This window comes from Thermobia domestica, chromosome 6 (genome assembly GCF_964235325.1).
Source record: "Thermobia domestica chromosome 6, izTheDome1.hap1.1, whole genome shotgun sequence".
NCBI lineage: Eukaryota > Metazoa > Arthropoda > Insecta > Zygentoma > Lepismatidae > Thermobia > Thermobia domestica.
The window spans coordinates 189,483,413-189,509,561 of NC_137459.1; the positions used below are offsets into that span (position 1 = coordinate 189,483,413).

The window sequence follows — 26,149 nt, forward strand, 5'->3', positions numbered from 1 at the left end:
CCCCCCTTATATTTTGAACACACCCCCAAGTAAAAATTTCTGGCGTACTTACTGAATGTATGTGTTTTCTCGAAGTTGTCTAGTATCCTACCACTTTCTTCATTCCACTAATTTTCCCATCATCATCCATTCGGTCAAAGTTGCCTAAATGTCTTAAAAATATATTCAAATAAGCTCACAGGACGAGGACAAAAAAGATAATACTGTGTATCTCTGCTGTTAGTTGTCTGAAACTTCTCGGCCCTGGCTTTTTTTTTTTTTTTTTTTAAAGATTCTAAAACATTGAAATTTGTTTCACCAGTTTCAATACACGAATATACAGTAAATTGCTCATAGGTACGTCAAAGATGAAGACACTAATGTCAAATAATGTTTGCACGACAAGCAAATTTCGATGTAAAGGTGTCACCATCCCCGACACTATCGTATACTATCAGCCCACTTGCTTTATAGTGTATATATATATATATATATATATATATACAGTGGCGGATCCAGGATATGATATAATTTGCCGTTTTATCCAGAGTAAGAATTGAAGCCCATTTTATCCAGTGTAAACCTGAGCGTCAAGGGGGGGCTATAGCCCCTTAGCCCCCCTTGGATCCGCCCTTGTATATATATATATATATATATATATATATATATATATATATATATATATATATAGAGAGAGAGAGAGAGAGAGAGAGAGAGAGAGGGATGGAAAGATGTTTAGATAAATAGAGAGATAGATATGTGTGTACACTTTGATTTCATATATTCCAGCCTTTAGGTTTCACAGTGTTAACCCATACCAATCCAAAAACTACTTTCCATTTTAGCATGTTTAGATTTGTTGCAATTATTATTTTTTTTAAAAAAATGCTCGGAACCAAATAATTTTATTGAGTAATGCGTTTTCATTCTCGAGACACGAGACGAGACGAGACATTTCACGAGACGTCCCGTCTCGTCTCGTTTTCGAGATGGGACAAGTAGTCTGTCTCGTCTCGTGTCTCGTCGAAAAGGGTTCTCTCTCGTCTCGTTTGCGAGACGAGACGAGACGAGACACGAGAAATGTCTCGTCTCGTGGCAACACTAGCCCTTGGTGCAATATTACATCCTTTTTGTTCTATCGAAGGCGCCCCTATACAATCAGGGGCGACATAATGAATAATTAATATATCTACAGCGCCCTTGGTACACTATTATATCCCTTTTTCTTCTATCGAAGGCGCCCTATACAATCAGGGGCGACAAAGAGAATAATTAATGTATGTACAGCGCCCCTTGGTTCAATATTATTTCTTTTTTATTCTATTGAAGGCACCCCTATACCGTCAGGGGCGGGGAAAGGAATAATGAATATAGTTACAATGCTCCGTCACTGTAACATTATTTCCTCTTTTATTCTATCGAAGCATTTTGTCGCCCGTACATAATGACGAGCGACAAAGGATTAAGGAAGTGTTTATATCTCTGCTTGACTGACATATAGGTAGTTTTTATTTCTTTGTTTTATTGTATCAAAGGTGTCCTAGACAATCAACACAAAAGGAACAGAAAAAGTTTTCATTAGTTATAATAATACAAAGCACTGCACTCTATATTTTGTCGAAGATTTGGCAGTGCATACAAAACACTGCTTTTGTACATAAACTTTTCATTCTTCAATCGGCTTTTAAAAAGGCAAAGTAATCATTAGGCGCCTTCGACGCCCCCAATAACTTCTACTAGAACTTTGGGGGGCAATGTCCCCCGTCTTGTTACGCCACTGATTATTACCTGCTAAGTTATAACTGTCCGCCAATGCTTAGATTTTTTTACTGGGGCAAAATCTGAGTTGTGTGGTTGATTGTGCGCTACATTTAAGATCTATTTGATCAAACTTTGTTTCAATAAAAGTGATATTTTACAAACTATAGTTTGATGTAAAGACCTAGAATATATAATATAGGATAAATTTACAGACATTTTATTGGTATGAAAACAGCAAAATATTATATTATTTCTCATAGGCGATCTGAAACATTATGTTTATATTCGAGGAGATTAAGTGAACAAGTATGAAGAAACACTGTATTAAGAAATTATGTTAATTGCTCCTGCACACTATTCAAGAGTTACTTTTACGAGTTTATAAGTTATGGAACCAATATGGATGATTATTTTGATATGGTAGGAAGAGACGTATTATCTTCGAAGTTTTCAATTGGTAAGTGCTGCCCTCTTTAAACTACAACACAAACTGTGATGTAAACATAAACGTAAAAATTATATCATTCTGACGTAGAATCAAGATGTGTAAAAGAAACAAGATGAAGTAAGAAGCATTAACAGGTAAATAATATGGGGAAGCAAGCTAAACTTTACTAGGTCAGCAGAATTTGTAAATTTAAAAAGAGGTATGGAACTTACACCCTACAGTCAATGGCCAATGTGTACTGAAGTAGCTTGGTGTAACGCATGTTATATGATAATGCGGAAATTTAACTCAAAAGTTTTAAAATTGATTACTTGATTTAGTGGTGTATATAGTTCGATGTGCAAAGTTACGTACAGTCAATTCAGCGGTGTATTCCACGTCACGAAAACTAGGTGAAAGCTGTGTATATGAATGATGCGTCGTATCTATACCGTATGTAGTTACTATACGCAATAGAAGATACTTCAAAATCGGTTTTTATTAGAATCACACTTATCGAAGGTACATTTGTAAATATTTTGAGGCTAAATTCATTATTGTTAAGTTTCTGTGTCTTCAAGGTGAATATTGACATTTATCGTCCTCTGCATAGGGTAGTTATGATGCTGTCAATTCACAAAGAAAATTGGAAAGGCAAAGTAAGTACGTCTTTTATTACAAATTTTAGCAGATGTTTTAAGAAAAAAGTGTAACATTTGTTAAATTTGCATGAACTGCACGATAGCACTTCCTATTGTTGCTGTATTTGCCGGGATTTCCTTTATCTAAAGGGATTGACAGCTGATTAATGGAATACTTTTCTAACTATTGGGTTAAGTACCGCAAAGTATGTCCAGGAATATCGAAATTAATTCAAAACTAAACTAACTCAACGTAACCTGAACTAAACTACCTACCCTGCCCTAAGCTAGGTCCTAACATGCTTTACCTACTATGCGGCACGAAGGCTAAATCATATAAAAAATTTAAAGTCGACATGTATACCATTTTATAAATATATTTTTTGGTGCAGTTTTACTATACGGATCCATAAATAGTAAAATACGCGGGAAAATGTGGGGAAGTCTTTAATTTGCCCATTTTGTGTCGAGAACAGAACCCAACGAACCCCTGCGGGGCTTCTAACCCGTTCCTACTCATACTATGTATCCGTATAGTAAAACTGCACGCCCTTTTTTTTAACGAATTTTCGTAACATTTTGGCATGTCAACCAAGATCCAGTATAAGCATGGTACACTACTTAGATTCATTATTTATGAATTATAACAGAAAACGGAAATCGAAAAGTTACGATAAACATGGTTTCTAAGAACAGCCACCCTGTCAAACAAGGTAGAGTTTCATTGGAATTGATTATAGGTAAATAGCCTGCTCCAATTTAGCCACAAGGTCACCAGTGACAGAAAATCCCAAGGATGTAGGTTGCCATTGAAAATATAAGTTTTTTAAACAATGCCAATATTACAATTTGATGGAAACTTTACAATTTTAATCTGTTAGATCTTGAAAACAAGAAAGCTTTACAACAGATACAAATAATTTCTGTAACAACAAGAGATATCCAGACACATATGCGGTACGTAGGCTATATAGGCCTACACCAATTTTGGAAGTTTCCCCTACTAGATGCTAATGAAAATTTATCGCTAGGTGCTACCATAAGTTTCACTTTATCTTCTCATGCAGAAATATTCTCACGCTTTTCCAATATCGGTGGCTTGCTCTTTGTACATGTAGGGATTTTTATTTGTTGACGACAGCATTAAGAAAAAGAAAGAAAAAAGAGAGAGAACTCTAACCATTGATCACCTGGTGAGAGAAGGTTTTCGCTGCTCATACTGTCGTGTGGTCAATTTGCAGACGAAACTACCCTTCCACATGATTTCAACACATATTGTTAACGCTACATTGTCAAAAGGAGTGCTCTCTTTCTTTTTTCTTTTTAAAAAAAAGCTACCGGTGCACACTATGGATATTTTTACGCGTTCTGGAGCTACCCCTCAAGTTTCAAACCTACAAAAAAGCATTTGAAACATCAAAAAATTGTTAGGTTAGGTTACCCGGTAAGAGTTTAGTTAGACTGGAACCGTGACTGTAACTGGTTCTTATAGAAGCTACAATTATTACTTAAATTCAGTAATCCGTGATTCTCATAAAAAATTAATAGACTCTCTTCATTATTCTTATATAATTCTGTAAAATTCAATGTGGAAATATCATATTCAATGCACCGAACTACCATCCTATACGACTACCATCGAAGTCTTCCGTGTCTTACAAATAGTACCAACTTGTACATACCTTTTCTCCTATTAAACATAACTTCACTACCAAACTTACACACCTGAATATCGTATAAGGACTCCAAATCATCATTTCTTACCTCATTTCTGTGAATTTTCCTAATTTTCATAAAAGACTGAGATACAACTCTAAACGTAACCCTATACTGCCATCAGTTGGTCGTATGCCTTTCAAATGCAGTCTTTAAATCTGTTTAAAATGAAATATTTATTTCGTAAATGCAAGAATTTTATAAATGACAAAAGAAATCCCTTCAAGAAAAATTTGCAGGTACTTCGTACTGTCAGAAAAATACCCTGGTAACAAGTATTGTTTTACAACAGCATACTGTTATTTAAAACCAATTACTAATTGTTAAGCAGGATACTGTAGGGCAGGGCACTGTCTTTCTCCTCATGTATTCAATTTGCACACGAGAATATTTTTCCAAAGCCTTTTTAACAAATATAATTGATGGTATCGTGCTATATTTACAAATATCCACTTACTACAGCTTAAAACACTTCGGAACTAGGGGCAAACTGCGCATAGGGACCTTTTGTGGGGGGCGTTGTTACGCTCCCGTATAGTTGTTGGATATTAAAATGCCATTCCATACATAAAGTATTTTTAGAGGTGTCTGCCACGTTTACAAATATGCGCTCACTGCAACATGATGCATTTTCAAACTATGAACAACCTAATGACTTAAAACTGTAGCAATGCCTTTGTTCAATATATGGTTAAATTTCAAGCAAAAATATCGTCCGACACTTGTAACAATTATCTGTAGTTGGATAGTAAACACTAACTACGTATCAAAATTTATGTTATTGGGTTTTGTCACGCTCGTCATGTGGACAGTCTGTACACTTTTTTTTCTCTCAATACTTTTAATAAGATATTTTATTACACTCACGAATATGGGCTTAGTGAAGCATAAAAAGTTTTCGAACCATAGACAACCTCCTGACACGCTCCTCTGTGATCAATACGAAAGTATCCCATCTTTTGTTTTTGGTAAATAAATGATCCTGTGTAATGTAGTCGGTAATGCTCTCGCCTTTGGCATGAACGGTCTCGGGTTCGGTTCCCAATGGCCGAAAATGTGTAAAGGCTTTTCCAAGCCAGTGTCTTGAGTGTGATTTTTCTGGGCTTACCTCATTCACACTAGGCAAATGCTGGCATAGTACCTGACATAATGGCCCAAGACCAGTCGCTAATTCCCCGGATAGTGTGATCGCCGAAGATTTTCATCCCTCACATGTGACGGGCTATCATAGTCAGGTGACGACAGCCCAAAAACCTAATTCCTAATTCTTTTGGTATAGATATTTTAATTATAATAGGGAACATGTCACGCTATCCTGGAAAGTTATACAACCTTGCTTAAGATATTTGTAATGTTGGGTTGCAAAAACACAAGGAACATAATGAGAATTCCTTATATCAAACGTCACACTAATCCCTGATAGTAAGCAGTCATATATTTCTACGTGTGCTGTCACTTTCCTGTTTTACCCTAATTGATGTCGCTACCTGCGGGATTGTGTATAACGAAATGCTTCAATAATTGCATTAAAAGTATGACATGGACTTTGAGGTGGTTTGTAGGCAAACTAAAATAAACATTAAATGTAAATAATTATAGCTTTTAATGAAACACGATTTTAACCTGCAGTACACACCCAGCTGAAAACTTGGGCGTAGCAACTAGTCAAAATAACGAAAGCACCCGGTACTGTAACCCATAATCATCATGAGTTAGTAACACAGCATTCGTGGACAGTTTACAGCCTTGAACTGGATGATAGTTCGTGTCCCAGGCAGGAACTCACGTGATTCAGCTTCCACGTTAAGCTGTAGGTCTACATCTCATATAGCCTTGCTGCTGAAAGGGACGTTAAACTCAATTCCCATCCGATAAAACATGGACTGCTGTTCATTGGAAGAAATTAATATGACTCGACGAGTCATCTTTCTCCTGTTTCCAGCAAGATCGGACCCGTAATAGATCTATGTTTGGAACTGTTTGCTACCTGTTGTTAAGGGGGTAGACTACTAAATATTTTTCAAAAGCTAACAAAGTTTCTTTTGCCCGTTTTTCGTAAGTGAAAAGAGATAATGAAATTTAACTTACCATAATAATAGATAATGGTATTCTACATCCGAAAATATGACTCGGAAGAATTATCAGTGTTGCCATCCATAGAAATTACAGTGTGTCCAAAATTTGAATTACCCAAAAATCTAGGTTAAGGCAGCGACTAGAAAAGTGAACTCAACGGTAGTTGATTAATTATCATGTTGTCTTGGTTTCTTGTTTACTACTTTTTAAATAATGTTTGTATTTATTTTGTAAATACTTACAGAAGTTATTACAAAATAAATAAGCTATTACAAAATAAATACAAACATTATTTAAAAAGTAGTAAACAAGGACCCAAGACAACATGATAATTAATCAACTACCGTTGAGTTCATTTTTCTAGTCACTGCATTAACCTAGATTTTTGGGTAATTCAAATTTTGGACACAGTGTAATTTCTATGGATGGCAACACTGATAATTCTTCCGAGTCGTATTTTCGGATGTAGAATACCATTATCTATTATTATGGTAAGTTACATTTCATTATCTCTTTTCACTTACGAAAAACGGGCAAAAGAAACTTTGTTAGCTTTTGAAAAATATTTAGTAGTCTACCCCCTTAAACTGGCCGCAATTTCATTATATTCCGTTTGTCCTGACATTACTCTCAATGCTTGAAAGACTATATTATGTTAAAGCTATATGCAGCGTTAAGTTTTCATTCTTTACAAATAAATTAAAAGCTAATAGAGGCGTGTCAGGGTAGGGTATATTAAAGTGGAGTATGATAAGTTGGGTTAGTTTAGATTCTTTTCTTTCTGGACCCGTTTTGTAACACTTAACCTGATTGAATTACTGCCGGTGGTTGTGTGAGTATTTTAAGTATTCATATACAGATGTTCTAACAACGACGCAATCTTTCAAGATGAGAGTGTGTTAATCAAAGAATTAGATCTGTTCAGGCATGGTTTGAAGAATATCAAGATCAACTCCAGCACCTCCTATGGTCCGATTAATACTCTGACTTCAACATCATTGCAGGGGCCGCGGTGGTTCAGTGGTAAAGGGTTCCTCTGTTGCATGGTGTCCCTAGCATTGCAGAATAAGTCAAGCAGGCTCTCTCCTAGTCAATGTTTGCATTGTAGAAAATTTCGACCTACTTTCTATCTATTAATTTAAAAGGTACAAGAGCGTTTCAATGTAAATAGCCCGTCTGCTATATATATATATATATATATATATATATATATATATATATATACTATTTAATCGACGGAAGGTAAATTTACCCTTCATTCTTGACTGATTTTAAGTCGAAGCAGTGGGAATAATATGTCTCGAAGAAAATATAAACCTATTACATCAAAATTAATTATATTTTGTTTACGAAAATTGTTGTTAATCATTATATATCTTTCATTTAAAATAGGAAAGAATGAATTCGCTTTTTAATTTTTTATAAATATTAAGCCCAACTAATAGAGATGACGGCAAATCTCGAAGAAAATATAATCTATACTGCAGCAAAATCGGATATTTTTTCACAAAATTATTTTCTTATTTATTATTTAAATAAGGAAACCTCGAATTTGGAGAAAATTACACCTTTTTACGTTCTTATTCGATCAGTTTTACTTTCTTATTCCTTAACCTTTTCAACTGGAAGAAACAGAATTTATCGTGAAGCTCTAAAGAAACTGTACACTACATATTACATATAAAATTCAAGTAATTATTACATATGTTATACTGCAAAATACGAAACAATATGACTATTTCGTTGTCATATTTTGAGTGTGTGTATTTATAACATGACGTGGATTGTATCCCTTTTCCTTTCCTTTCAGAGATAGATAGGAGGAAAGATTTGAATAAAATTTTGCGAATATATATATATATATATATATATATATATATATATATATATGACGTAGAACATACATAGACAAACAGACTTAATGATTTGGGGGAGGAGACCGATTTCAACTTTCAGGTGGTAGGAATGACTGGGAAGCCTTAGAAAGAAATGTATACTATATTGTACCGAAATTGAATATTTTTAAATTTAAGTTGTGTAAGTGAATAATTGGGCTTTTTGTGGGATATTTTCATCGCCTTACGATTTGTCATTTTTAACTCGCACCAAAAGACACAATTATTAAGTTTCCAAGAAAAGCAGTATTTGATGATTATCTTTAAAAATACGGAAGTTTCCCGGAAACATGATCTTGGGGTTGGGGTGAAGTTTGTCTTTGCCCTTAATGATGTTAACCAAAAGGCGTTACATCCTATTGGGATGCCTGAATGAAAGTATATACCACTTTTCAAGTTAAGGTTTACATTGCAGTGAACTCAGTCTCTTCTTTTTGACTGTTATAAACTCAAGCTATCGGAGTATCTAATCTCAGTCAAACCACGCATTATGTTTCATAAAATTTGGAGAATTTTTACGAAAATTTTCTTTTAATGATTTGGAGAGGGGACTAAATTTACTCTCGACCGATTTCAACTCTCAAGTGATAGGAATGACTGGAAAACCTTAGAAAAAATGTACACTATATTGTATCGAAATTAAATTTTTTTTTTAAGTTGTAGAACGTATTTTTAAAATCGGGTGGAGAAGGGTAAATTCAAAACGAAATGAAATGAAATTTTTGAGTTTTACGTCCCACGCTTATGCCGGTTAGGCTAATGGAGACGGTGATGATGAGTAATGAATGAAATGGTGGAATGAAGAAAGTGGGGAGAAACGGGAGAACCCCGAGAAAACCCACGCACACGGTGTTTGTCCACCACAAAGTTCACTTGGCGGGGGCTGGGATCGAACCCGGGACCCCAAGCACCAGAGGTGAACGCTCTACCACTGAGCCACCGCGGCCCCTAGGGTAAATTCAATCCTTCATCATTCAACATTTCAAATGAAAGTAACACCGTGTGCGTGGGTTTTCTCGGGGTTCTCCCGTTTCCTCCCACTTATTCCACCATTTCATTCATTACTCATCTTCACCGTCTCCTTTAGCCTAACCGGCATAATCGTGGGACGTAAAACTCAATGATTTCATTTCATTTCATTTTCAAATGAAAGTAGTGTAGATTGTGGGATAACCTCATGAAACTATACAAATATTATATCAAAACAGATTTCTTTTTTTAAAAGATGATGTTTATTTTTAAAATAGTGTCATTTAAATTTACTTCTTCATTCTCGACTGATTTTAATCTCAAGCAGTTCGAATAATTACAGTTTCAAGAAACATGTTTCACACTGCATCAAGATCAATTTATTTATTGTTACAAAATTTATCCTTGCAACATTATTTTAAATCTTGGGGAGGGGTAATTCATTGGAGGATAAATTCGACCCTCATTGTGGAATAACTTGAACCGATAGCTTTGAGAATTGTGGGACCCCACAAAGAAATAATATATACTTTAACGAAAGTTAACGTCGAACTTTCATGTTAAAAAGGAGGGGTAATTCCACCTCTCATTCTTGACTGATTTTAACTCTATGCAGTGGTGATGAAAATTCTCGAAGAAAATATGTGTCATACTGCATCAAAATCGAATACACGTTTTATGAAAATTATCGTCGAACATTTTCATTAATGGGAGAGATTAAACTCGATACATTCACCGTGAGAAATTGCAAATCCAATCAATAGAAATAATTAGCAATTTTAAAATAAATAAATAAAAAGTATTCCAGCACACACACACACACACACAAATTAAAGTTATTGGCTTATTTTATTTTTTAAATAAAGGAACTTTGAATCTAAAAAAGAAATTATGCCCTTTTATCAGTTTATCCTTGACCTGTTTCAACCTAAGTGCGGGAATTATCTGAAAACCCTAAAGAAAATACACAATATATATGTTATCGAAATAGGTAATATTATGGTTTGCCTAGGCTATATTGAAAAATTATTTGTTATCACATTACCATATGCATATGTGCAAGCTTGCTACATGGAGTGATATGTATCCTCCTTACTCTTGACAAAGTTTAACCCCAAATAATAGGCTTACACACTAAGATTATACATATGGAGAGAGGCACATATCAAATTTCATTAAAATCGCATAAATTTTGCATGATCTATCGTTGAGAAGACAGATGAACAAACGGTGGTTAAATCGAAAGGTTTGCTTCAAAAATTGGGAAGTTGTAACGTGTAAATTCTTTTAGATTTTTTTAAGCCTTTCTTGAAATAAACATACGTCCATAAGTTCAAATAAAGTTGGCCACAAGAAAATATATCAGATAGACATGAATTTTAAAAAAAATATATTATTTCATGAGGATTCAAATAGTTATGAACTTATTAACCAAGTTTCGTTTAGAACTAATATGCTTGACAATTACTTTATAATAATAAAATTAACAGTTTGACTGCTCATGGTCATTTTGGAGGATGGACCATGGCGCCAAGTTTACCTTATGGTCACCACCAGGCTACTAAGCGATTATCAAATAATACGTACCTAGAAACCTCAATATTCAATATTCCACCTTTTTCTGAACCAGATCTTGCTCCTGGTGGGAAAAAAAAAAATACGTGAGCCACATATGGCTTACGGGGCCTGAGAAGAACACATTTACATCTAGGCGCTATGAGCCATATGTGGCTCACATGGAAAAACAAGGAAATTTTTTATTAATAATACATTGTTACATACCATTAAAATATATTTTAGAATTTTAATGGTATGCAACAATGTATTATTAATAAAAAAGTGTCAATTCCCTTGTATTTCATGTGAGCCACATATGTCTTATAGGGCTTAGACGTAAATGTGTTCCTCTAAGACCCCGTGGCTCACGCATTTTTTTTTTTCCACCACTATCCAGATCTAGTTCAGAAAACATATTGAATGTTGAGGTCTCTAGGTGTGTATTATTTGAATATGCAAAATTCTAAACTGCGAAGTACTACAGCTGAATAAGCCCAAACAAGTTGCATTTTTGCATTTTCAGCAAGTTAACATTTTCACATATTTTCCGTGGATATGGATGTATAATTCAAAAAGCTAAAGGTTATGCAATATAATCACACACTTGAACCAAAATATCGTATTGAAAAGGAAAACATAATCCTTTTCGTAGGACCTCAGATAAGTGTCAAACAAAAGTCAACGCGTGAACCACTTATGGCTCACATGGCGGTCAATGTGTTAAAGTAGTAATTATAAAAAAGTACTTCTGATAAGCAGTTGGTACAACACACGAAATGCTTATGGTCATAACTGATGGTTTTGACAGCCTTTGTTTCCAAGAGTTGTAGCTAATAGCTTCGTGGTAAACAAAGATTAGATAGTTTAATATCGATTTTCAGCACTGAAGCCATATGAGACGCGACATACTGCTTGAAATGATATCCGAACCACTACTCTCATTTGATTCCAAGGCAAGTATGTCTTTGGGATTTGAACCCGAGACTACGAACTGTACTCACTTGGCCACGAATTGCAAATATAGTGTAAGTACCAGACCGAGTTGTAACTGGAAGATCTTACAAGTGGGGGAACGTGAGATCTTTGATATAGATATGTTCCCTAAGTGTACTTTAAATATACACTTTTACAATGTCCTATTATAGGGTTCCTGCGAACTGGAAATTCAGAAAGAAAAAATGAAAATGAAATCTTTAAGTTTTACGTTCCACGGTTATGCCGGTTAGGCTAAAGGAGACGGTGATAATGAGAGATGAGTGAAATGGTGGAATGAAGAAAGTGGGAGGAAACGGGAGAACTCCGAGAAAACCCACGAGCACGGTGTTTGTCCACCACAAAGTCCACACGGCGCGAGCTGGGATCGAACCAGGGACCCCAGGCACCGGAGGTGAACGCTCTACCACTGAGTCACCGCGCCCCCGGAAATTCAGAAAGAATCGGAAATTAAAGATGGTAAGGAAACCCCGATTGAAAGGCAGGAGAAAATGTGAAGTTCTATCGGAGTTTTCGTTTTGATAAATGGAGAACATTTAAAAATGATTTGCACATAATGCTACCACAAATTATTCATTATTACATCAAGTCCCTCAAGGTGAGTATACAGATGTCAACCACAAGGTACCTGAGTTGAGCCTGGCATTGCCTCCACTTACTTTGTGCAGTTTTTTTTTCTTTTTATCGTTTTCTATCAAAGCTCTTTCCTCAAGTGATCCGTATTTCAATTTATCTTTATTTGTGTTTTAGGATTATCATACTTAAATTGTGTTGTACCAGTAAGCACAGTAACAGCAAAACTTACCAGTAAGTACTTAATGCACATTAAATTTAATTTCTTAAGAAGAAAAATGGGGAACTGTGATGTTTAGTGCGTATTCGTAAGATATTTACTGTAATTTTTTGGTCAAAGAGAACCTGTATCTCCCGAATCTTCAGCATCTACTAGAAAGACAGATGTAAAGAAAACAGTGTGTACGTGTATGAAGAAAAATTATATAGGAAACCTTAATATTTTTATCATCAACGATGAAGTATGCAAAGCCGAAATTATTTAGGCTCTTCTGCTTGTGTGATTAATGTCATTCAATTTGTGCAACAACTTAAATTCAGTGTTCAAGATGATGTTCCCCGATAACCAATTTGCTAAGCGTTCACTACAGGATCAGTTGAGTTGATTTGGAGTTCAACGTCTCTTTCAGCAGTGAGGTTATACGTGACGCAACCTACTGATTAACATGGGATCCCAACTACATGAGCTCCCGCCGGGAATCGAACCGGGGTCTCCCACTATTGGACCAGACAAGGCTTCGTGCGTGTTTCTTGTTTTCTACTTCGATGAAACTTGAAATAAAGTTATTCAGAAGGGGCAAGTGGTTATACTTTGCAAGGTTCTGGGACAGTGACAATTAAAAAGTTGTTACGCATTATTACCCGGTGTGTTTCTGACGAAGCAGAGGCAGGAGATATCAAACACGTGCAGATCACTCAAAGGATGGTGCTTTACGTGAAAGGGTCTAAGAGATGCCACAAAGAGTGCTTTTACCAACAAAGGAAGAAATAGGTGAGCACAGCAAAAAGGAAACCGAGAAGAGAATGTTGAGTGCACAACAGAGATTTAGATCAAAAGGTGAATTAGATTTCTGAACTTTTGGCATGTATGGCCGTTTCAGCCCGTCACGTATGAGGAACTACGTTCCTCGGCCATCACACTACCCATGGAGTTGGGGAGGGAAGGAAACCGTCTGGGACTATTATGTGCGGCACCATCGTGACCCGAGGAAACCCAGGAAGAAACCTCACTCAGGATGGCTGGCTTGAAGAAAATTTTACACTTTTTTGACCGAGTGTCTTGTCTCCTTTATTCTAGCCAGCATAACCGTGGGACGTGAAACAGATTTCATTTCATTTCGACCAAGTGTCCCCACCAGGAATCGAACCCGGAGAGACTCGGAGGAACAAAGGATACGTCTGAAACGGGAAAGTGATGAAAACGAGCTAGCCATTGGTTCGAACTGAACATGATTAAGAAGGAATGGTCTTTCTTGGCGTATATTTTAGTAACTCCTTTGGGAAAAAGGTCAGTGTTCGGTTGCTCAGTGGTAAAGCGTTCACCTCTGGCACGTGGGGTCCCTAAATCGATCATAGCTTGCACCAAGTAAACTTTGTGGTGGACAATTTCATTTCATTTTTCGTTCGTTAAATTTGAATCGTCGAAACCTAAATTGATTGTAATAGAGCACGCTGTCTCTGGTGGTAGGTAGGTTCCTGGTTCGGTCGCAGAACATGTGAGTTGGTGGTGTAGAACATAGTTTCCATTTGTTTTCTCGAGCTTCTTCCGTTTCTTCCCACATTTTCGTTTCACTAATATTTCTATAACTATTCACTCTTTTGTGAATAATTTGTATCCTTCACTGTACAGCTCGTTACGTAGGAAATAAAATAAAGATTTAACTTTTTATATTGATAAATTGCATTTGTATGTGTTCTGAAGGCTATTCCATATATCATGATGTGAGACCACTTTCAAATACGACAAACCAAACATCTTAGAATACGTACTAATACTATGGTTGACGTACGAGGCCGGAACGTTCATCGCCACTGAAACGTAAATTTGTTTATAGATCAGTCTGTTCAGACTAGTGAATCACATCCAACCTGAACTATATACAGTACATCCCATGCAATCCACACATCCATCATAAAAATTTGATTTGTGTCATTGTATGTTTTTACACTAGGCATAATCGTAATGAGTGCTACTGGTAATCTAATGGTTAGGTTGAATGTGTTGGTTAGCGTTTGAAGATTTTGGTGTTCAGCCAGCATTGTAAGAAAATAAACGAGTACTTGAATAAAGTATGAGGTACCGGAAGGACCTCTGTATAAAAGGAAGCCACAAGTAGCGTTGTTGCTGGAAGTAAATGTTCTGACAACACATCACCTAGTAGAACATGCGTCTACTAGTTAATGAAACCAGCCGTAGCTTTGCACCGGTTATATCTTAATGGAGTTAATTATTTAACTTGCTGCAGTCTAGATGATGAGAAATGAGTTGTGATGAGTATATTAAAAAAAAATAAAATAAAATAAAAAATTAAAAAAATAAAAATAAAAAAAACAGAGTTACACTGTGGCACTTGTAACCCTACTGTTTATACGATGCGTCATCCAAACAGCGTAGTTGAGCAGGTTAAAGATTTGACACTTGCAAGGATTGTTTTAAGAACAACTTACGGATACTCTGCTTACATTTGGCTGAAGTGTATGTCGTGTAGTTCTCTGTCTTAAATTATACCTGTCAGACTCAACTCTGGTTGCCTCGACCGTAAGTAATAATGTTTGGCTTATTTCCTGACTTTTCACAGTAAAAGCTAGCTTGTGTTAAGAGATAAGTATTCATGCTCTGTGTTTTGATCTTGTTCAAAAATATTACACAGCGGCTTCTCGTGTAAACGTATTCAAGTTTTCGTTTCATAGAAAAGTGTATTTTATTTCCAAACTTCTAACAAAAGTTCGCAGAGGTACGCTACGGTATAATGTAATCCTGTGTACTTATGAGAGTAAAGGACTTTTCGAAATAAGGTGGGAATCCTGTTCTTTAGGGTGTGCAGTTTCTCTGCCTTTGGGTTTTTTCTCTTGAAAAGCTGTGACCACAAGAATCGTCATATTCAAAAACTTTTTATTTTGAAATGAAGGGCAAAAGAATTAAAGAAGTCCTTACAGACATACGTATAGTATTTGAAGTTTTAAAAATTGGAAGTCAAAAAAAAAAAAAAAAAAAAAAGTACATATATTTCAGATAATTTCACTCATGTTTGAAACACTTTTCAGGCGAAAAGGAGTAGGCACTTGGATTTGAAACTGCTTGTATATTTATCATAAATTCTCACATACTTATCCATTTATAGGAAGTGGTTTCAATCTTAAAGAAATCATGAGTCATTGTAAGTTACCGAAAAATATACTGAAGTCGGTGTATGAATTCGAACAGTGTAGTTGTAAGAAATTTTTATCAGAAGTATGCCTTTTGTAAACCGATTGTATGTTAAGAATTGGCACAGTCGGTAAAAATAACACGTGAAAAAACAAAGTATTTATATATTTTTTCACGTATGCTCACTAAGCTTGGTATTGTTTGTTGCCTCTTTTACGTAAAATTAATATCTGCAACATTTTTTTTAAAAAAAAGAAAAATATGTGTCATTGAATTGACTCTTTTATGTTTGGCTGAAAAGTATTTTCCTTATTCTGTTTAAAATGAAAATAATGAGTTGTTTTAATCAGGAGAGACTAGAAATATAAAAAGATTGCTTCTATCTTTTTTTTTTTTTTTCCTGCAAATAGTCGTGTATGTATATAAATGTTCTATAGTGCCACAATTTTAACCGTATCTTACTCCAAATTTTCATCCAGTAATACAAAACCGAGTTGAATTTAAAAAGAAAAAAGAAGCTGTACGATAGTCTGAGAAACCTTCTGGTTTATTTTATTTTTTTTTTTTTAATGTCTTTAACTGGGACTTCTTTCTAACAGTATTATATCTACAACATATTGAATCTTCTTGAATATCTTGAATATTCCGTTAAAGCGTAGAATTTTGGCCATGGTGTCGTGCTTTAAACGAGAAACAAACAAAACTTTAGGGGCAAAGTTCAGTTTTTTTTTTCTCTTTCATTGTTTGTGGAAGAAAGTAGTTAAATATTTAGAATATATGTTATAGTCTGTTAAAGAGTATCCGAACTATTCTTTACCATCAACTGTCCTAACCATGCCATAAGACAATAAAAGGAGAATCAGCTTAGAGTGGCATAGGTCAGCTGTCAGTCACAACACTGTTACTAAACTACAACAAGTTTGTCTATCACCAGCTTAAGATTCCTGGACAGATATCCCATTTTCAAGTGGTACACACCTGCGTTCTTTTTGTTTCGTTCTTTTTTTTTTTTATTTTATTTTATTTTATTTTTTTTTTCTTTAATGAAGCTACAAGCACCCTCTCGCAAGGGGGTTGAAGGATCGGCAGTCCTTTCTTTATGCCTGAAATTGTAGGAAATTAACTCCGATTCGTTTAAACAGAGAATAGTACAGTGCTTCCGGACTCGATCTATTTCTGGTAGTCAAACTTTCATAAGGCAATAACAGGCGGGGCTGCCAACGTTTTAAACCTGTTCACCCGTACATTCACAGCATTTATCCTCCAAATTCAGTTTCGTTAATTGGAACCTATTATCAGTTAAACACACCCATATATATATATATTTTAAATCTACGTTCAGCAATATTTGTTACAGAAACAAAATAATGTTTATTTCTGAACAGAAATGGGATGAAATCTTTATGTTTTACGTCTCACAGTTATGCCAGTTAGGCTAAACAAGACGGTGATGATGAGAAATGAAGGAAATGCTGGAATGAAGTGGAAGGAACGGGAGAACCCCGAGAAAACCCACGCACACGATGTTTGTCTAGCACAAAGTTGACTTGGCGCGAGCTGGGATCGAACAAAGGACTCCATGCACCAGAGGTGAACGCTCTACCAGTGAGCCACCGCGGCCCCTATTTCTGAACAGACTCTGTCATTCTGATTACTGTAGGGTAGGCAAATAAGACTTTTTAAATTTTATTTATTTGTTTATTTTGCTAAATAACAATAATGATCGAATTGTTGCTTTTAACCAATAAAAGAAAACCAGTGTCAAAATTATTAGTTCACCCGTAGATTTTGAATAGCAACTCGTACACTCGTATCTGAGTTGTGAAACTCGTACAGTTTGCAGCCCTGGTAACAAGAGGTGCATGAATGAGAAACTTAACTTACTTGTGGCTATATGGTTAACGTACGCGTCTTTGGCGCAGGGAGACTTGGTTTCAATTCCCGGTGGGAGCTAGTGTGGGTTTAAGCTATAGGTGTACGTTTCATATAGCATTGCTGTTGAAAGGACGCAAAACTACAATGTAATCAACCAGTCATGAATGAAAAACGTTGTAGTCTAAGATCTGAGGTATTAAGAAGCATGCGAAGATGGAATGCAGTTAACGTTGTCGAGCTGACTGTGAAAATTACTAAGTTTAGTTCAAAATGTAACGAATTTCACTTTGTAGAGCTGAAATATATAACGATAAATATACAATTATAATAAATAAACAATATTTATTATAATTGCACGTAGTACTGTACTCACTATAGCTAAAGTAACAACACATACGTAGTTCCTACAATTTTTATTATTTTAAAAAAAATGGAATTTTGTAATTTTTGCCAAGTTTGATATATATATATATATATATATATATATATATATATATATATATATATATATATATATATTACAGAATATACATCTGTGTTAACGGAAAGGTATAGCAAACATTTCGACTTCGATTGTTCTCTGCCAACCACCACTGTTCATGATACATACATTTTTTTTTTTTTTTTTTCGAAGTAAAGGACACAATTTTAGAAACACAATGGTCTTCGTAATTGTCCACTTCCAATGTTACATAACATCTAATTACATTTTTTGAAACGTCAAGAAATTTAGGTTTTCTTGTTTCTTTGACGTGCATACGATTTTTAAATTAGTTTCAAGTGCTTTGTTATGAGTAGCAGTTTCTTGTCATGTGACGAGAAAATAGGTAATACATTTAATGTTTTATTTGCAGAAATTGAACATTTTTCTCTACACCGAGCATATATCTTTCTCTTTGCAAGCTGGCTTATTTCACGCTTTGTTGTGTTTCCATCACAGACATCCTTGCAATGGCAAGAGGCAGGAAAAAATGCTACTTAGCTTTTAGTCCAAAATCTATTTTGTGGTTGCAAACGTTTGAAAAGTTTCTTTTTTTTTCTCTCTCTCTCTCTTTCTTTTCTTGCATTAGTTGCCACTTTGATCCTAAAAGTGAACAATGAGCGTGCAGAGACTTAGACTTTTACCGGCTATACTTATTCTTTATTCAGTTGCAATAATTAGTTTCATATTTCCCAATGCTCTTTTTATTTCTTACTACTTTTAATACTTTATTTTTATTCGTGATTGGTTATCAATTTTATTTAATTTTCAAAATTAGCTTCTTTTATTTGAATGTTGTGAAATTATTCTAAGATATAAGTCATTCAAGATTAAAATAGAAATAACAGATTAAAACAATGTATTTTATGATTCAAGTTGGTAAAGTATTTAGTTACAAAACAAATGGTTGGAAGTAGCGTAAACATGCGTTTTCCATGAATTTTTCAAACTTCGTAAGTTTGTTTAGTCAAATATCGAAGTTGAACTTTTTACTGTTTTTTTTCTTATATAGATGTATATTTTGCAATAATAGTAATAATAATAATAAATAAACAATAAAAAATAAAATCCAGTGCTGAGGTATATAAATTTACGCTAACGTATACAAAGTCACTAATTAACATGCGGTGATCAACAAAAGTGCCCGCCACACACAAACGTGCTGGGATTAAAATATTTAAAAAGCAGTTGCATGCTGCCAATGAATATATTAATAGTATATAAAAAAAGTTAAAATGGTCAGGCTCACTTGGATCACTTGATATGGATTGACCCAATTCTATTGAGATTAGATATGTATTGACTAGTATTAAATGATGATGAGGGTACTTTAGGGTGGACACTCGTAAACCTCCAAATTTCTTCACCACTGGTACATAGAATTGTGAATTTTACCCAGGTTATGCTTCTGTATGTAAGTTTGATTATTAACTTGTAGATTTTGAATACACATTAAATAACTTGAAAGTCGCTGCCTTAGCGAAAAGTCACGTGACAGAGTAACCTCACACAGAAAAATTGTGACCAATCAGATGCTCCACGTTCTGTGTTAAGTGTTATTGTGTAGTGGTGTCTATGTGAAACCTGTCCAAAGTGCAGTGATGTGGTGTACTATCTTTAAGGTGTACTACGAAAATATACAGAGCATTAGAAACAGACTTGCGTATTGTACTATTAATATTAGTGAGTTACTGGAATATAACTGCTTAGTGATGAGTGAATCGTGGCCGAACGAATCTGTACTAGTGAACTGCCGTCTTCTGATTAGTTCTCTTTATACAGAAATGGCCGTAAGACTCGCTGGGGAGAAGTATTAATGTGTATTGGTAATAAATAGACCATACGTGAGTGTGACATTGTTTTAGCAGAGGTACGTCCGGCCAAAAGTACAAATTTTGTTTCGGTTGTTTCTACATACCACAAGAAACAGCCTTCGACACTTACTTGGAGCGTGTCATGAATCACTTCTAGATGTTATGTCACAAGGTGACAAACACGTTCTCTTTGGTAACTAACTTTGGCCTGAAATGAATCGATAGTAAACATGAATACCATCAGATGCAAGTTATGCTTTATAGACTATTTTATTCATGGAGTCAGTTTGGGACAATATAATATGCATAATACACATTAAAGTAACTTGGATTTTGTCATCTCAACTTTTTCCTCCGAAAGTGTCACCTCACCTAAAATTTGTTCATTTCAGACTCCGAGTCTCTGGAAGTGACCTTCCACGTTGCCCGTCTCACTCACTCTCCCAACAGTCAACCGCCCAGCTCAAAAAGTTTCTACCTGACTGGAAAAGGCCCCTTAGGTGAAATTTGTAAAACACTGCAGCTATTGCCGTGAGCACTTGTACTAAAAGGAACAATAGACGAGGCGGTGGATTTCTTAACCAGTGTTGTCCATGCAACATTAAAAGACTGTACTGGCCTAAAAAAAATACACACAACAAAATTTGCATCATGACGTAACAAAGAGAGACTCTTCACATTGCGGAATAAAAAATGGACGTGGAAACTGTGGCTTGCCTAAATGGATATACTCATTAGAATTTTCCTTATAGGGCTATGAGACTTAAACAACCCTAAACATTTGTGATCTCTTATCAAGTCTAGATATAAGACTTCTACTATACTTCTTGTGATGTGCAATAGCGACTCAAGGGCAGTATATAACGAAAAAAAAAAAAAAAAAGAAAAAACCGAAATGTATAATGAATTCTTTTGTAACAAATACTCAAATGCTAATAAACCATCTGTTCCCCCCTCCTTCTTCAGTCTTTTGCTCATTCACGTTATTGCATATATCTACTACTCTCTCAGAGTTTGAGTCACTCTTATTTTCTCCCTCACCTGAAAGACCCTCAAGCCCTGATAATATAAGCTCGATTTTTTGCAATCCACAGCATCTACTATTTCTTTTCCGCTTTCGCTTATTTTTAAGAGATGTTTCACAGAAGACTATTTTCATTCGTCTTGAAAAACAGCTCGTGCTTCCCCCATCTATAAATCTGGACCGAAAGATCACATGTCGTCCTACAGACCTATTTCGCTTCTCTCAAACGTGTCCATCGTCCACGAGAAAATCACCACAGACAGACTTTTCAAATTTACCTCTCCCTACATTAACACAGCCCAACATAAGTTTCGTATCAAATACAACTTGCCTTAATAAACTAAGTAGCATGCTTAATCATGGTATAAACAGTGTTTCCAACAATGCACACATTTATTTCGATTTCTCTAAAGTCTTTGATTCCATTAACCAGCCTTCCCTAATTTACAAAATCTCCAATAACTCGGTATTCATGGGCCACTCTTATCTTTATTGACTATCTACCTACGCATCCAGAGAGTCGTCTTGGCGGCATCAATTTCTAACTCTGCCTGAACATCTGGAGTAGCACAGAAGAGTGTACTTGGACCACTCTTATTCATATTGTTCATGGATGACGTAACTAGTTGCTTCGACTGAACTTCCAGCAGAATCATGTTATTCGCAGACAGCTGCAAAATCGTCAGGGAAGTCAACAGTAAAAAGGACTCCGAGTTATCTAGAAAGAATAGGATGTACTTTTAAGATCTTAATACAATTTTTAATTTGAGCAACATTAAAAAAAATAAATAAAATAAAAAAAAAGAGTGGTCTGAGGGTTATGGTGCAATCAAAAGATGTGATAGTTGCGAATGGATATCCTGACCAGGACATAGGTTTGTTATATGTCACTGTTCATTGTCGTAATTTATTTCCCATTGTCTTTAGTATGTAGGACATAGTAAGAAATAAAACTGAAATAAACAAACCATTGAAATTAAGGAGCAGAGATAAAGATCCTTAAACATTTCTGGAAGCATGTAGATTGTCTCAGATTATCGTTTTAATAAACCAGTTGACGGACTTTTTATAATAAAGTCAACTGTTGCGTTATAAACCTTTAAGAACATACTTAAATTCCCGATTCAGCTATTACAGAAAGGCATCTTATTATATTTCAAGTGGTAATTATTTCAAAATTACTTTTTCATACATATATGATTGGTATGTTAACATACAAAGAAAAAGAATCACTGGAGAAAATAGATTTTGATCAAGTTATAAATTGCTTTTCATATTTGTTGCGTTTTCATCTTGAGTTGACTTTCCAGAAGCGATAAAAGACTAAAACATTGATAGTGAGTCATTTACGTTACATAGAATGGCAGTGTTTTGCTTATGATATCAATATTATTTTTAAATTCCGATAAATAGCTATTGTGTTGCCACTCAAACAACGATGATTTTTTAATACTTGTACCAGTGCTTCGCAAGAACGACACAGCAAGTTTTCAAGTGGTTTTTAACACAGCATTCATACATAAATGCGTTTTGTAAGTTCTCTCGTAGCTGAAATGGTTCAAGATGTGATGATAGGTAATGATGTACATAGATTTTACTATTTGTATAGCAAGCTCCACCTTTACAAAAATGTTTAGAAAATCCCTGTAAGGGCAAGTTTCATAATTTCTGCACTTTTATGTTTCTTTACTTTTTTTTTTTTTTTTTTTTCATTTTGAACATAAATATGCCGTGTTAGGGTTGGTTCTTCAGCAAAGTTTTTGTAAAGTACAAAAATAATGAATATTCATTATTAGTTATGTATTACATTTAAAATATTAAGGAGCGTTATTGTTCTAAGTTCACGAACGTATCGTAAGAAGTGAATATATGTGACGCTAGTAATTTTTAGTCGTTCGTTAGCAAGTTTTAGTCATCAGCAACTTCGTATGAAATAAGCTTTCGCAAGTAACTAACATAGCAATTCCATAGTAGTAGGCCGAAGATATTGTTTAAAGGTAAACTTTACGACCGACGGAGTTTGAACCCGGATCGTTTGTTTTAGATGTCAATGCTTTGCCGCTAAATTAGTGACTAAAGTTCAAAGTGCGAAATTGTTGTTATATATCACTGCAACATTTTAAACAAAAATTCGTCAAACTAAAAATTTTCATAAAAATTTTCCAGAAACTTTTCAGTGTGCAAAAGTCTTCAAGCATGAAAAATTTTATACAAAAATGTCCAAACAAAAATAAATAAATAATTCAAAAAGCGTTAAAATTTTGAAAGTAACTAGCCATTCAGTTTGCATTGAGGATACTTTCTACCAGTGACCTTAGACCATGAGTTTCGACTGAAATCCAAAGTGTGAAATTATTGTTGTTGCATAATAATGAATGAGTGCAAAATTTTAAACAAAAGGTTCAAAATAAAAAAAAAATAAAATAATAAAATAAAATAAACATTTTCAAACAGTAACCCAAAAAATTTTCAAGCTAAAAAGATTCAGAACTTTCAAAAGATGTAAGATTTTTAAACTAAAAATTTTAAAACAAATTTAAGTAAAAATTTAGAACAAATTTTCAAAGTGATCGAAAAATATTTAGAACGAAATTTTAATCAAATTTTTTAAAACTTTCTTTTTCTTTTATTGACGTGATCTGTTAATCAGATTGCTTCAAAGATAACTATACCAATGGGCTTAAACTTGAGTTGCAACTATAAATCCTAAGGTTCGAGGTACGAACAGAGATAAACCCATCAGAGTTGCATACCAAGTTGTTTTAATAATTAATTAATTACCTATTAGGTTTCAAGTCCTATTTTTTTATTAACCTTAGACCAAGGCGCAAAATTTCAAACTCAGACGCACTCGCCAATCCTAAAATGATGGTCGCCAGTATTTCTCTCATACAAATTATGAGAAGTCCTCCCCCCGGGCCTTTGTTTTGACAAAAAAAAATCTTCACATTTCGTGATTTCTCTCACTCAGTGACAACTATTTTCGTGCGAAACAAACTGCACAGCCCTGTGAGTTTAGGCAGACACCATTCGTATTGAACACTGGTCGCCAGCTCTAAATTTCTAGTCGCCAATGGCGACCGAAAATTTTGCGCCCTACCTTAGACAGTGAATTACTTATCGATTTTCAAGTGCAAACTATGAAATTCATCAGGGACAAGATTAACTAATAAGATTTCATCAAAGACAACTTCTCACCAATGACATTAGACTATGTATGAATCATGACGATAAACCTTAAGACTCAGAGTGAAAGTTCTTGTTCTGTATCAGTTAGTTCTAATAACTGCGTATCAGTTTCATGGTCTAAATTTGAAGTCCAAAATTCGGAGTTAATTAGAGACAAGCAAGCACTCAGATTGCACCAATTATAATTTTCCACCCACTACCTTAGATTACAATTCCTAAGGTCCAAAGTGTGAAATTGTTAATCAGAGGCAGATATCAATCAATTGAGACTGCAGCAATGATCTTAGACTATGAGTTGTCTCTAAGGTTCAAAATTAGGATAAATTTTCCCAAATTTGAATTTTGGCAATTTTTTACTTATGGAAGGACAGGTTGGGCCATCCAAATTCACAAAAAGTATAAACCTGAGTTCTAGAGGAAAGTCGCCAATTTTTATTTTTTGACAATTCACAAATTCAGGAGGGGGCCCAATGTACCACCCCTCTCAAATTAAAGATGAGTGCACCAAGGAACCACTATCTTATTAAAGAAAATGAATTGCTGTATGCATCCATATTATTATATATTGCAATCGAACAACATCTGAGAGGATAAATCAGGTCACAGATATCCAAAATCTGAATTTTCTGCACTTGTTTACCCATGAAAGAGGACCACATGGACCACTCACATTTACAGAAATATACACTATAGTTCTAGAGAACATTTACCAAATTTTATTTTGGCAATTTCCAAAATTTAAGGGTGGGCCGATGTACACCTGCTGAATTTTTAAAGGGCTGCATCATGATACCCATGCCCTATTCAAGAGAATATATCAATGTACATATTTATATGGTTATGTTGCAATAAAGCCTCATTTTAGTGGATTTTGAGGAGATAACGTTCAAAATTTCCGCCTTATATAGGGAGCTAATTGAAATTTCCCACCAAATATCAAGTGTGGCTTACGTATATTTTTTGTCCATTTTTTACCCTAAAAGAGTAGAGGGGAACCATCTAATTTTACAGAGTTATGTGCTTATGTTCTAGAGAACATTCACTAATTTTTATCTTTTTGACAATTCTCAGATTTAAATGTTGGTCCTATGTACTCTTCGCGTAATTTAATAGGTGTGTACCATGGTGCACTTGTCCTATGGAAAAAGAATAGAATCGCATACCAATCCATAGGAGCATATAATGCTATTACGCCTTATCGTAAAATATAAATTAGATCAACAACGTACCACGTGGTAATACATATTAGTTGCATATATTTTTTGCAATGTTTTATCCATAGAAGAGGAATGAAGGACGAACCAAATTTACAGAAATATATACACAAGTTCTACAGAACATTAACCAAATTTTGCTTTTTGATAATTTCCAAATTTAAGGAATAGTCCAGTGTATCCCTCTCAAAATTTTGAAGAGTGATGCGCCAATGTACACTCATGTCCAAAATTGTCACATATCTATAACTGTCTTCTTGTAAGAATATAATTTGATCATGATTTTAGAGAGTACTAAAACTGATACTATGTGTATAACCGGGAAATGTATATTTGTGGTAAATTTCGTAGGAAAAGAATTATAAATACGAAAATTAGAATGAGTAAAACAAAATGTTGCTAAATGGAGAGGAAAATTTTATTTTCGCTTTATTGTTCTTATTTACTGCTCTTTTGACATGAAATTTGCCACATACATATCTTTGCCGATTATACACAATCTGATATTGTAAGAAATAAGGGGTGAATTCGTTATCAAATTATATTCCTACAACAACATATTTATAGACATGCGACAATAATTTTGGGCATGAGTGTA

General features: G+C 34.7%; 1 protein-coding gene across 5 annotated transcripts in view; it reads left to right on the plus strand.

The window, feature by feature from the left end:
• Positions 1–2,201: 2,201 nt before the first annotated feature.
• Positions 2,202–26,149, plus strand: part of LOC145688369 (cohesin subunit SA-2-like) — a 122,761-nt gene continuing 98,813 nt past the window's right edge. For 2 of the 5 annotated variants that reach the window (XM_081762521.1, XM_081762526.1), the window contains exon 1: positions 2,202–2,322. The gene's annotated coding sequence lies outside the window, so the exon portion shown is untranslated. Of the gene's footprint in view, positions 2,323–2,369; positions 2,388–2,443; positions 2,827–22,631; positions 22,724–26,149 lie in introns of those variants that run through there. The other 3 variants (XM_081762524.1, XM_081762522.1, XM_081762523.1) reach the window with 3 other exon arrangements.